Below are 13161 nucleotides of genomic sequence, written 5' to 3'. Positions count from 1 at the left end.
TTTGTATGTCCTTACGTGGCGCGAGCCTACGTGGAAGCCGGGAATACGCCAGTTGCTTCTGGCGGGGCCTACGCCCGCATGCGCTCGGCTGGACTGAGTTTTATGGTAACGCTCTACGGCGGTACTAAAAGCTAAAACAGCCCTGCTGTAAAAAAATGTCTTTTAAAGTACATTGTAACCACAAAACCGAAAAAAGCCTGCGTCTACAGCGTCGAGCACCTGGCGCAAGGTTGAGGCCAAAACATAAAAGAGTTGTGCGAACGCGGGCAAATTTAATTAAACTCCACAAACCCCCCTTGCGCTTATCATCAGAGGACCGAGGCAGAAAGGGAAGAATTATTGTGAGAGGTGGGCGGCGAATGCTGGCGAGGCAGTTACGTGGCGGCGGCGCGAGAAGACACCACCGTCTTTTGACATTTATATTGAATTGATACGCCAAAAATTTTTCGTATTTCATTTTTTCTGAAGTACCACTTCCTGAGGACGCTTGCGGTTGCGCAATAAGTGAGTGCTTCCGCTAACACATCTAGTTTCCGTTTTCGTGTGGAAAAGGTTTGTGTCCAAGCATATCCTCCAGCCCATAGCAAGGGTGTAGTCTCTACAATATAAATGAGCAAAAACGTAGCGCAACCGACCAAGAAAAAGACGAAATACCATCAATAGTAGGCCAAGAAACAGCGTATTTAGCGGAGAAATAGAAGACGACAAAGGACTATCAGATTGGGAAGTATGAGGATCCGATTGCAGCAAAAGCCTGTGAAGTGGCTTAGGAAACAACTAAAGAAATACAAGTAAGCAAATATGTATTCGACGTACACAATCACGCAGCATGAGCGTCTCGCAGTCCATCAAACCGGACGTGGTCAATTCTAACCTACTCACCGTCTTGTTAAGCCTTGCCCCAGTCTAGAATGATTGGCTGGTAGCAACCACCGGCACGTTTATAGGTTTCACGCTACCTTCCCTTCCACCAGAAAAGCAGTTTTAAATTTTCATCGGACCATTGCGGCTGTTTCCTTGTCAGCGCTTTTCAACCAGCTCCCAGTAGCACCTTCGTGGCTGACATTGTTCACCTCTAGTGAATCCTCAGTATGGCATCGCCTCCACCGTAGTATTGCATGGGCGGGTAAAGTTTTGAGGGCCTGTTAATATATGTGCTTGAAGCACATGCCGCCGCACAGGGGCTGTCAGTTTATTCCTGCGTGTGGAGTTCTAAATTTTTTCAAACTGAACTTTCCTCGCGTATATTCGAAGACTCTGAGTACATCCGTGGCACCCCGTTTCATACTCAATGTACCAGTATCGTGGTGGGTAAAAGCAATACTGAGATTGCCCAAAAGAGTTATACTCACCAATTTGTTTTCTTCTATTTGATTCGGAGTTCTGAATGGATGCCTCACTACTTAGCGCTACATTTCTTCACACTTTCCAGTGGCTGTTAGGCCTATAGCGAGCATTCTTTTACACAACCCCTCTGCAGTAGGGCAACTAAATATACCTTGTATTTTAGCATCGGTGGAGCCTTCTACATGCAGCTGTCATATTTTCTCTTGAAATTCCCCAAGATTGTGAAAGCACACTGTCCAAAGGTCGCCGGCACGTTTTGCGATCCGCATTGCTGAAAATGCAAAACGAACCAATTATTTCAATGTGACCTTTCCTGGACGTAGCCCTTTTCTGTTGTTCAATGAGTAAACCTAGCCATAGTTTATTGTAAACATCACAAAGAAGAACGGCTTTTATTTTGAGGTGCAAGGAACACGACAAGAAATAGAAGGGCCTAAGTTTATTTTGTTCTGGTTTGTTTTTTGTAATTGGGGGAAAATATGTTTATTGATGTCCACTGACTTTAGTTCTGGTTCCGAAAATGTCTGTGGGAAAATACTGGGGTTCGCCTTTGCGTTTCGGGAACATTTCGGGAGTCTGTGTCTCAACTGATGCTCTTGCACAATATTTGATAATAATTACCCTCTACGACATAGCTTAACATGTTGGGCTGAACTTTCACAAGTCCTCTTTTTCGGTTGGCCAGCGTTTCAACTCCAAGTGATGCTGCGTGGAACTCTGTGCCAGAACCATTCACTGCTGGCGTGAAATATTCATAGGCATACTGGCCGTTAAGAGTTACAGTCGCAGAGAATGGACAAGTCTGGAATAAACAAAAAATATTAGTGTGAGCATATAAGTATTGCATCGAAACGCGAGGAGTTATCTAGACGGCACATGCGAATATACTTATGTGAGGAAGGATTTAAATTAGGAAAAACGTGACCTCGAATCCGTCCGCTTCTTCTTTGCAGCTTTTCTCATGGGCCCATGCCAAGTTTTACTCAAAGGCGCTTAGTTCTCTTCATGGACTCACCAACCGAAATGCTTAAAAAAGCAGGCATCCTAACGATGCAAAAGCGAGCGAGACTAGCACACCTGCGATTCATGTACCAGCTACGCCATAAGCAAACCAACATCGACGCCTCCAAATACGTAGCAGTCAAGCAGTCATCACCTATGCGTAACAGCACCCCGAAATTCGGCAAGAATAGGGATTGCGAACACAATGTTTCGAACACTAATTCTTCCCGTCAACAATAAGGAATGCTTATTTGTTTTTGCCTTGCTTATTCCTCACAACTTTAGATTTATTCCTATATAGTTTTAGTGTGTTTTCAGATTGTAGTTCCTCAATCATTGTTTTCAGGTGCTCTGTAGTCTACTCAGCAATACTGTGTCGTACACAAATCTTAGCCGGCTCTAGAATTCCCCGTGTATCCTTAATCATATCTTTTCTTAGCTAAGCTTTCTACGTATCGCCTCCAGACAAGCCATGAATAGTTTTGCCGAACTGGTACCTCCTTGTATTACTCCCTTTCGGATAGGGAATTTATTCATTTGCTTGTGGAGGGTTACTCTGTACGTGTATTCTTTATCTTATATATGTCTGCTAGAAGTCTTATGTAGGTCTCCTCTTTTCCCTTGTCGTTTAGCGCTTCTATCACGGATGCGGTGAGTACGGAATCAAACGCTTTCAGTGTATTCTCTGGATTTTTCTATCCCTTGATTAACAACATGGATGGGATCCATGGTTCAGTACCCTTTCCTAAACCCAGCCTGCTCTCGGGGTTGTTGAAAATCCAGGTTGTCACCGATGCGGCTAACTATTCCTTTGGTGAAAAGCTTGTAGACAACCTATAGTAGGATAATGGGTCGGTAATTCTTCAGGCCTTTGGGCTATTTGTTCTTATGCTGGTGCTTTTTCCAGGCATTGGGCACTTCTTGATTCTTCTCGCATTCCGAAAATAGTACAGCAAGCTTTTTCAGTACATATCTTCTCTCTCCTTCAAAATATCCATGGTTATCCCGTTGTGACCTGCAGCTCTTCCTGTGTTCATGCCTTTTAGAGCCTTTTCTACCCCGTATTTAGTAAGTCGTTGGGCGTCGCAAGTTAAGCTTGTACTCCAGTAGTTTCCCCTGGTATAACTTAGCTCACATACAGCCTGGTGTATAATCTTGATGCTACCCTTATTATGTCGTCCAAGTTGTGCGTTATGTTACCCTGCTCGTTTTTTAGTGCGATATCCTATCTGCCTGCTGGCTAGCTCTCTCTTAGTTGCTTTCAATCTTACCCTTATTTACAGCCTTTTCTCGATCACTACCATGTTTTTTTAATCAGTTTCGTCAGCTCGGGTAATTCGACCTGATCTGCAATGCATGACACTTAGATGTTCTTACGCGTGGCAATTAGTTGCTTTGTTTTCTTAGTTTTACAGTTTGTTCCCGACATGTTCCTTCTCCCACATCTGCTGCTGATTCACTGGTGTTAGGTTTTCATTTGGCCTGTCTACATTGGCCTCGTTCTTCTCATCTGGAAGCGCAAATTTGTTTTGAAAAGTTATTTAAAACTCGTGCAGTCTGGCTATGGCTGAGCCCAGTCGGCGTTTTCTATTTTTCATGAGGTTCCTCCTTTTCCTCATCAAATTCCGCCTTAGCCCACATCTACCTATTCTGTGGTCGCTGCTCCGAATCTTACTTGGCACCTCTACGTCTGGCACAAAATTCCTTGGTTGTCACTTAAAATGAAGTCAGTTTTTTTGTATCATCGTGACTTAATTATGTCCATTTTCTGTTCTTTCGCTCGTAAAAGAATGTGTTCCTAAACCTAAAGTTATTAGGCGCGGAGCACCTTAGGACCGTACAATGTCCGTCCGCGTCCATGCGCATAGCATTTACAATAGCAAAAAATCACACAGGCACTGGCAAGATACGAGCCTGTGTCTGGTAGACATAGACCAGACAGAGTTAGTGTCAGTCGACTCACCCATTGGGCTACGACAGCGAGTTAGTTTTTTTAATCGACCGCGAGTTAGTACCCGAGAGTAAAACGGCTTACTCTCTCGCCTGTAACGGTGCGGGGTACCTTTGGACCTCCCAATGTCATTTTACGTCCATCTGTGCGCACACCTCCATCAAGCAAAAATCAAGTGAAATTCGATTTGAGCCGTGAAATGCAAACTCATTTAGGGAATAATCAATGTGCAACTCGGCTCAAATCGATTGACGGTCGGGGCGCAAACCGGGTGTCACTCGGGGCGCAACTTAGATGTCATTTCGGGTCTCCGTACGCAGCACCCTCGCCATCATCCACGAAGTGGAGATACTGCCATTTTTTCTTTCTGAAAACCCCACCAGTGCATCTCATCGACTGCTGGATTGTCTATTCCGATGTTTCCCACTGACCTTTCTGCCATTTTCTTCTTACCAGCCACTGCGTTAAAGTATCCCACCTTAATCATGAATAGCGTTGTTGCCTTCTTCATAGCTGATTTGACATCCTCATAAAAGCTGTCTTTGGCTTCATAAGCATAGCAGTTTGTTGGCACATAGGCCTCTACTATCTTTACCCTGCATTCCTTGTTTAGCTTGATCACAACCACCGCGACTCTCTCGCTAATGCAATAAAACGGCTTAACAATTCCTGCTATTTTTCTGTGTATTAAAAATCCCACTCCTTGTTTTTTCTTCTCTTGGGCTCAACTGTAGCACGGAATATTCCCTCTAGTGAGTTCCACGAAGCCTTCTGCAGTTCTTCCAACTTCGCTTGACGCAATAACATCCCATTTATTATACAAGAGCTCCTCTAGAAATACACCTAAGCTCCCGCGCCAAAAACAAAATAAGACTAATCGTGCTAGGAGGAACAAATTTCGTATACAGGTACTCTAGATCTGTATGAAGGAGGAATGTGAAAGGATTAGAGCTTGCATGCGGATTTACTGACGAAAACGTGAAAATTCCCGCAACTCCGTGCAAACGTGTCCGCCATAAATGCAATTTTCTCGAAGCTCTTTTATATCAAACTGGCAGTAGTTGAAATAAATTGATAAATAGCGATTAAATATATTACTTGTGCCTATTATGGATTTTAGCACTCCTTCGGGGTGTTACACCATTCAGGCTGTTAGCGGGCGGGCTTCCGGCATAGGGTGCTACGCCTAAAAAGTGTATACGTAGTGCTCGAAGAAAAGAAGGTGCGTTGAGCTAAAACACTGTATACTCCATGCTTTCAAAAAGTCTTATTGTCAAACGTACCTGGTTATACAATCTCATAGTAACGTTGCTGGGCTTCCGGTGTGAAGATCTTGGGTTCACCGTCCTATATATAATTGTCGATTCGTTTAGGTTCACGGTTACAAGTTGTCTGTCGGCCCAACTTCCAATTATAGGAACTTTTAGTTTAGACAGGAGACTGAAAGGACTCAGCAAGCTACGTTCGACACTCCAAACGAACGTCCTTTCGCATTTGTGCGCCGGGACAAGTTGAAACGTTGTATAATTTCTTCCGGCACACTTTATTCTATCCGTAGTTGCTGACAGAGGGTACCTGGAAAGTATGTAAAATTCACATCAGGTGAATGCACAATATGTCCATTTCGTGGCTGCTGACTAGGGTTTTAAATGTGAAGGTATTTTGGACGTTTACGTTTTTTTAACGGGTGCACAATGGTGTAATATTCACTAGCATATATTTTGTAATTCAGACGGAAAACATTCCTAGACAGTTCGTTTTCGCGAACCACAGTATATAGCGCCACTGCATGCTTTCAACGCGTTTGCCAATACCCCACAACGGGTATAGGCGCACATCGAATCCTGTGCGGTACAGGCGCACAGGATTCGAAACGCGGGGCCCGATTTCTTGCGGTCGACTCTACCGCCTGCGTTCGAAATAATGTAGTGATAGGTTGGCGCAAAAGGTGGTATTCAATACACTACGTCGGGTATTTCCTACACGGTTTGTATTCATCATTTTGCTATACCACCAATGGCAACTGTCAGATAGGCGTCAGCTAAAGCATGACGTATAGCTTTTAGCAGTTTGATGGAGCCCTACGGCCTCCTATGCAACGTGATACTCACTGTTCATTAAACTGCGGGCGTTCTGTAATGTCAGACTTCAAATCATGACGTTAAGCCTAACCGAGGAGCGCCGCATGCCCACGTCACGCCCTCCATCTGCTGCCCACCAACTTTTTCTTAATCAAGTTATAAAATTTAAAGTGCGGGAGGCTGCACGAAAGAGCCTGCATGAATTTTCCGCGAAACTGGCAGACGGCGCCTAATCGTGCTGCGGCAATAAAATGATCATAGTCATTTCTAAACGTGGCCTTTAAACATTGACACTTAATTCTAGAGCCAGGAAGAGAGAGAGGGAGAGAGAAAGAGAACGCAGAATAGTGATACTGACGAGGTCTGTCCAGCAGATAGTCTAACATGCTACGTCAGGTGAATAATGACACAAATGAAACAAAAAACGACATGAGGTTTGTAGACAGAGTTCAGTAGTTCGACGTAAAAATAAAAGAAGTGTTAAACACACTAGAGAAATGTTATAACGCACTGGAGAAATGTTCGCTTTCAATTCCGCATTGACGAGGCAAAAAGTTTTCAAACGTCCCCTGTTTAGTCTGCCGCTCATTAGATTCGGACTGAAGCCAAAATCTTCTATTTGTAGTTTTGTCAGGTGTGTACACGAACCCTGTTACACTCTTTAAACTTTTTTATGTTTGCATACTTTCAGATCGTACTCAAAAAACACGTCTCGTACTTAGAAAAGGGCGTCACAACCAACATTATGCGAATCTGCTCTATGCGAATCAGATAGCTTTCAAATTTGCTGAAATAATTTTTCTCTTTTTTCCTGTCATGGCATTCTTTTGAGTGCTCGGACGGCAGAAATTAAAGGGGTTTGTCGGCTATTGACCGATTTCCTTTTAGTTGCTGCAATAAACGTATTCGTTAGCCACATTAAAATCGCCAAAATGAGAGAAACGATCTTTTGAAAAAGGAAAGACAGAGAGGTCGCCCTGAGGAAGTTCCACGGCCAGCTGCTTTGCATTGGGAGGGGCGCAGAGAAAGCACCGGCGGAGATGTGCGAGATGACTATGGCAGAGGACGGCATGAATGCAAAAAGCTTGCACAGTTGCAGTCAATTTCCCTGCCGAGACATCTGACGAACGGTAGACAATCTACACGATGCGAATCAACGCAGAATATGAATGCAGATCTGCTGCAACGAGAAAATGATGAAGTGCCACTCCGGGCTGACAAAAAACAGCTTCCACAGTGCTTCCAGTTGCAAAGGAAAGAGAGAAAGTGCTTATGCGAAGTGGTGCAGCGTCGCTTTAAGTAAAAGTGGCATAAGCTGTGTTAGGGGACGAACTTAAACGCAACGGCGACTGAAGAACGACCACTCTAATTATTTGGATGTATATATGTTTTCTACGGTGATTTTGAGTCACAGTGCATTTGTACTCTCAATCTGATTAACAAGACCTACTCGGCGGTTCATTAGAGGTTCACTGTCTGGAGCAACAGCAAACTTCGCTGGCCTGGAGCGGAGTTCGAAATAGCTGGCGGGTGCTGGAATGGATAGACATCGCACCGAACTGCGCAGGCAGAACGCGAAGAAGCCACCTATGGACACGTTATCGTCAACCAGGCGGTACTACACGTTTGTGGTAGGTGATTCTATAAATAAGGTTCTTGGCGCTCGAACAACGAACGAAATTCATTGATCAGTCAGTTATACGCCAGAAACAGGCACCGACATGCATTCATTTGGGCAGCGAGCTTTAATGTCGAAATATAGACGCTGTTTATTTATTTATTTATTTATCATGGTACCCACAGCGCCAGTTTGGCATTACAGGGGGGGGGGGGGAGAAGTACATATATATCATAGACAAAGAAAGCAGTTAATACTGAACGCATGAAAATAACAATTACAGTTCAGAACAAATCACTGACACAAATCAAGAGCAAGAACCGTTAATGTATGCGCAACAACAACGACAACAAAGAAAATAAGCAAGACATAATCGCACATGTGCGAAGCAAAACATGGTTCTGGTGGCGCAAGAAGGAAAGCACTGAAAGGAAATGAAATCCCAAATGTGAAAAAGCAAATCACATGGCTGAAGCAAATGCATCACTTGAAAACCGCGATACGACATCACTAGGCAACCTGTTCCACTCACTGACCGTCTTAGGGAAAAAAGACATCTTAAAAAGTTCTGTTCTACATCTATATTCTTTAATCTTAAGTGGATGATCGCGCCTTGCTGAAGTGTACTCTGGTGCCTTTATATAGCTATCATGTTTGAGGCCGCTTCTATTATGATATATACTGTGCAAAAATTTTAATTAGAATGCCTTTCTACGGTTTTGACGAGTATTCCAGCCTAAGTTTTCTTTTGTTTGGGATGGGCTAAAATGCCGAGCATAATTTTGAACAACAAAACGTGCTGCTAAGCTTTGTACCCTTTCTAGTTTCATTATGTCGGTCACAGTCCAGGGGTCCCAGATGGTACAAGCATATTCCAGTATTGGCCTTATGTTAGTCTTGTAAAGTGAATTTCTTGTTTCTAAAGGAAAGCACTTCGCATTTCTACGCAACATACCATGAACTCTACATGCCTTAGCAATTATATAGTCAACATGACGGTGCAAGCATAGTTGTTGGGTCAAGTAAACACAAATGTATTTATATTCTCACACTGATGCAAGATTTGTCCCGGTAATGCTATACGTATATACATGTCGCTATCTTTGTCTAGTAAACCACATCTGCAACGTTTTGTCAAGATTTATACCCATGCCCCATTTATCACACCACTCTGCAACCTTGTCTAAATCTTTCTGTAGTTCATTGTAATCGTCGGGACCTTTTATAACACGATACAAAACGCAGTCATCTACAAACAATCTGATACAAGATGATATGCCAGTGGAAATATCATTCATGTATAACAAAAACAAGAGCGGACCTAAAACTGAACATTGAGGCACTCCCGATTACACAACACCGTGCGACTGTTCCCCGCCAACGACTACACGTTGCGTCCTACAACTTAAGTATTCTTTTATCAACTCAACAGCGGTTTTGTTTATGTTGTACCACGACAATATTTCAAGCAGCAAAGAATGAGGAACTACGTCAAAAGACTTCCTTAAATCTAAAAAAATGCAATTTGCACAACCCCCTTTGTCAAGGGTTGATGCTAAGTCGTGTGTTAATTCTGTAAGTTGAGTAACACAAGAAAAACCACTTCGAAATCCTTGTTGCTGGGGAATCAATAAAGAAAACCTGTTCAAGTGGCTCATGATGTTGCTAAAAAGTACATGCTCAAATATCTTGCAGAGGACACTACTCAAGAACACAGGCCGATAATTGAACACAACTTTTCGAGGTCCTATTTCGGAATAGGAAGAACATTGGCGATTTTCCAGTATGCAGGCAATAAACCACATGTCAAAGACTTAGTAAAAAGTACACACAGGTATTTAGACAACGGGCCTGCATAAGCGAAGAGCAGAATAGTTCGGCAAGCCATCCGGTGCGCTGGCACTAGTGGTAGTTAAACGCTCAAGTTGCAGTTGAATGCCCCTCCTGTCAAATACGATGCCATTCATGGGTTTATGCTCGAAAACGCGATTATTATCTGGCAGGGTTTATTTACTTGGATTTGCAACACATCGTAATCTTTCTGATGCGACTTCATCTTCGAGGAGCGATGAAAACCATGAGATCCCAGTTCGAGTTAACCGTTCTGGATGCCTGTGCGTTCGAATTATCGGGAGTTTTCCCCCATTGAAATATGCAGGGCTGTGCCTCGACCAGGGTGTCAGTTCGAATCAATTGTAAGGTCCAATTATTCGAGTTCGAATTAATCAGCTCTTACGGTACTAAAAGTGACATTTTCTCTTTTCACCAATATGCGAAAGGAGCCTGTAAGTCGTAGGCCCTTCTTGGCTGCTGTGACAACAGCTGGAAGGAGGGTCTCTTTGTACGGACAAGCCCACAGAAGTGTACTAAATCTATTTGGAGGAAATACCACAGATTGGGGAGCTTTTGCCACATCTGGCGCAAGCGTTTTGCTAGTGTGGGAACCCAACGTTATAAAGCAATGAGCAAATTTGCTTCAGGAAGGTGAAGGTAGAGAGACCTAGAGAAAGTAAGGGAGAGAGAGTGCAAGAAACAGATTAATTGAGAGAGGGAGAGAGAATAGACGCCCATTGAAGCGAAGACCGGTGTTCGCCTCCGCCCAGGACGTTTTTCGGTCTAGGCTGCAGTCTTAACGGGGGTGACAAAAAATCTGGTCAGCGCGACCAGAGCTGGGCACCGCGCCCTCCCACATCTCGGAAAAGGAGACGGGATCTGGGGAAGAAGATGGCTTGTTCCGCGCAACCTGCACTGCTAGAATCGTAGGGGTATTTCTGTCATTCACCGAAAACGCCGGCTTATGTATCACGATCAGGCTAGCACATAACGCTGCCATTTAAAGCTCATGTTTTTGCATAGAGCGTAAACATTTTTAAAGCAAAGTATACTTACTGTTGGTAATCTCTGTAGTTCCAAAGGCCCCACTCGTTCCAGTCGCTCCAGAACTTGTAACTGCTGGTCAGGCCAAATGAGAGCAGCCTGTCTCCGTATCTATTTTTCAGGTAAGTTTCGGCTTCCTCCGTAAGGTTTACCGAAATTCCGTTGCCTGGCTCCAAGCAAAGATGTTCATGGGATGAATAAATGCTTGATAAGTTCAACACGAGCCAACATTTTCATTAATAGTAAAAAAACACGAAAAGAACTATGGTAACGCGTAACGGTACTGATCGCCACCGGATTGATGGCAGAGATGTTTTTTGCCGCGGCTCTTTCCTCAGCAGTGATCAGAAATTCTCTTTAATCGAGGCCCGATTCCTCTGCCCCATATCATTGGAACTGCGCTTCTAATATAATTTACGATTCCAGGCTAATGAATATTGCCCACGAAATTGCTAGCAGCGGTAACAGAAGAGGAAATAAAAATATGTGTCGTGTCTCGTAACAAGGCAAACACTTCACGGTAGGCTGAAAGGCACGAGATGTAAGAGACACAGGTAATATAAAAACAAAATTTGGCAAACCTTCCTTGCTCCCGGAGAAGTGTATGTTGAGCTCATTGCCCGCTTCAGTACTACACTTTAAGGAACTTTAGAGATCTTTGGCTCCTCCACCGAAAGCCGACACCGCCAACTTCTAGTACTCTCATTCCAAATGTGAAGAATTACGCCTGCTGGTCATTCAGACAGAGCATTGTAGCAAAAGAGTTTGCCCTTGGCAACCGCAAGCCTACCGGGAACCAAGGCGTCTTGCGATGTCAAGGCTATAAGATCGGAGGATGCTAATGCACCTTAATCTCCTGTCCAGCTACTATTCATGATGCTCGTGCTGCCCTCGAATACTACGGTGCTTAGTTTTTACACCCTTGTTAACTCGCTTGTTACTGGAAATAGCTCAGTGGGCACCCAGTTGAATAGCAGATAATCCGCGAGCGCTTCCTCTCACCTAAGCGTTCATTCTGATTCTGTCGCTGTAGTGAATGTCGCTTCTGTCAGTCCAAATGGTTGCTTCTTCCCCCTTTTCGCAGTCTTCTCAAAAATTAATGAGGCTTAGCATTAGCCCGAAATCAGGTCCACAGTCTACAATCAGAATTGGGTTGAAATTTGCACAGAAGCGATGCATTATTATGCCAACGTTGCCCCGAATAATTCGACGTGTAGTGCATCACGATGACTTTGTCACCTAACTGCATTGTTCGTTTCATATAATTTATGGATGATTTTGCTGTTTTTCTACTAACCTAATTGGTGAGGTGACAATGCAAAAGTATGGTAAAAGAGTCTTCTTTGCTTTCCAGAAGCCTTTCCACGTGTTCCTACGGTCAGATATTGAGTGAAATAGTGAGTGCTTATGGGCAAAATAGACGTAAGGGGCGGAATTATGTTGGGTTTGGTGCGTTTTTATGTAGTCATTCATTGAAAATGCCGGGCTAACATCCACATTACTGGCCTTACCCCACACGTAAAATCCAGACGTCTAGAAAACGTTCCGTTGATATTTACATTTAGGTGTTAAGATAGACGACGCGATGGCATTACTTAGAATCCATATGAGCAGTTTCTGTTTTCTGTACACTGCAGGCCAGCCAAGGAAGTAAGAATAGCCTCAATATTTCTAAGTGGCCATGGCACAAAAAAGGCAGACGACATCTACGCTTGTGTGCCTTAAGGTGTGGCGTGAAGGTTGCTGCTGCTTGATGTTGGTCACTTTCAGTTAGATGGCGTCACTGTGAACGGTTCAAAGAGCTCTCGTTCGCTTACCTCCTGGCAAGTCTGAACGTTGTGTTTTAGCCTAGAGAGAGATAAAAATATAATACCTTTGTTTAGTAGGAATTAGTGGGCTAAGGGCAGAAAGGAAACTGAAGTCCAGAGTCCAGGTGCAGCAGCTTGTTCCATGCCCTCAAACTCAGCTTACGCTTCCTTTCAGGTGACGATCTGGTCAAAGCTGCCTCCCATTTCTGCACAGCGGCAGAGTATCTAACTTTTTAGTTGTTCTTATATGATCGTATCCTGTGATGTGACAGTGTCGCGTGAAGCGGGTACAGGTTTTTCGCATTCGGCAGCTTTAGCTCGCGTAGGAAGTTTCTTACCAAAACAACTTCCCTCAACACACTTATTAATACATTGATTGGTTTGTATCCTGCGCAGAGTTCGCGATCCTTCAGACTTTGAGAGTATATTCTTGCAATCGAAAGATTATGTTCTTATGCCTTGAAAGAGGCGACGTTC

General features: G+C 43.8%; 1 long non-coding RNA gene across 1 annotated transcript; it reads right to left on the bottom strand.

Annotated features, from left to right (window-relative positions):
• Positions 1-2004: 2004 nt before the first annotated feature.
• On the bottom strand, positions 2005-11042 carry LOC144173562 (uncharacterized). Its single transcript, XR_013323317.1, has 3 exons — positions 10889-11042; positions 5584-5875; positions 2005-2149 (listed from the first exon to the last, which is right to left on the bottom strand). It is a non-coding gene; the product is annotated as an uncharacterized LOC144173562 (long non-coding RNA).
• Positions 11043-13161: the final 2119 nt, after the last annotated feature.

Source organism: Haemaphysalis longicornis, unplaced genomic scaffold (genome assembly GCF_048455015.1).
Source record: "Haemaphysalis longicornis isolate Haplotype H1 unplaced genomic scaffold, Haemaphysalis longicornis Haplotype H1 scaffold_3, whole genome shotgun sequence".
NCBI lineage: Eukaryota > Metazoa > Arthropoda > Arachnida > Ixodida > Ixodidae > Haemaphysalis > Haemaphysalis longicornis.
Note: the sequence above shows the minus strand (reverse complement) of the source record. Positions and strands in the feature narration are given on the sequence as shown.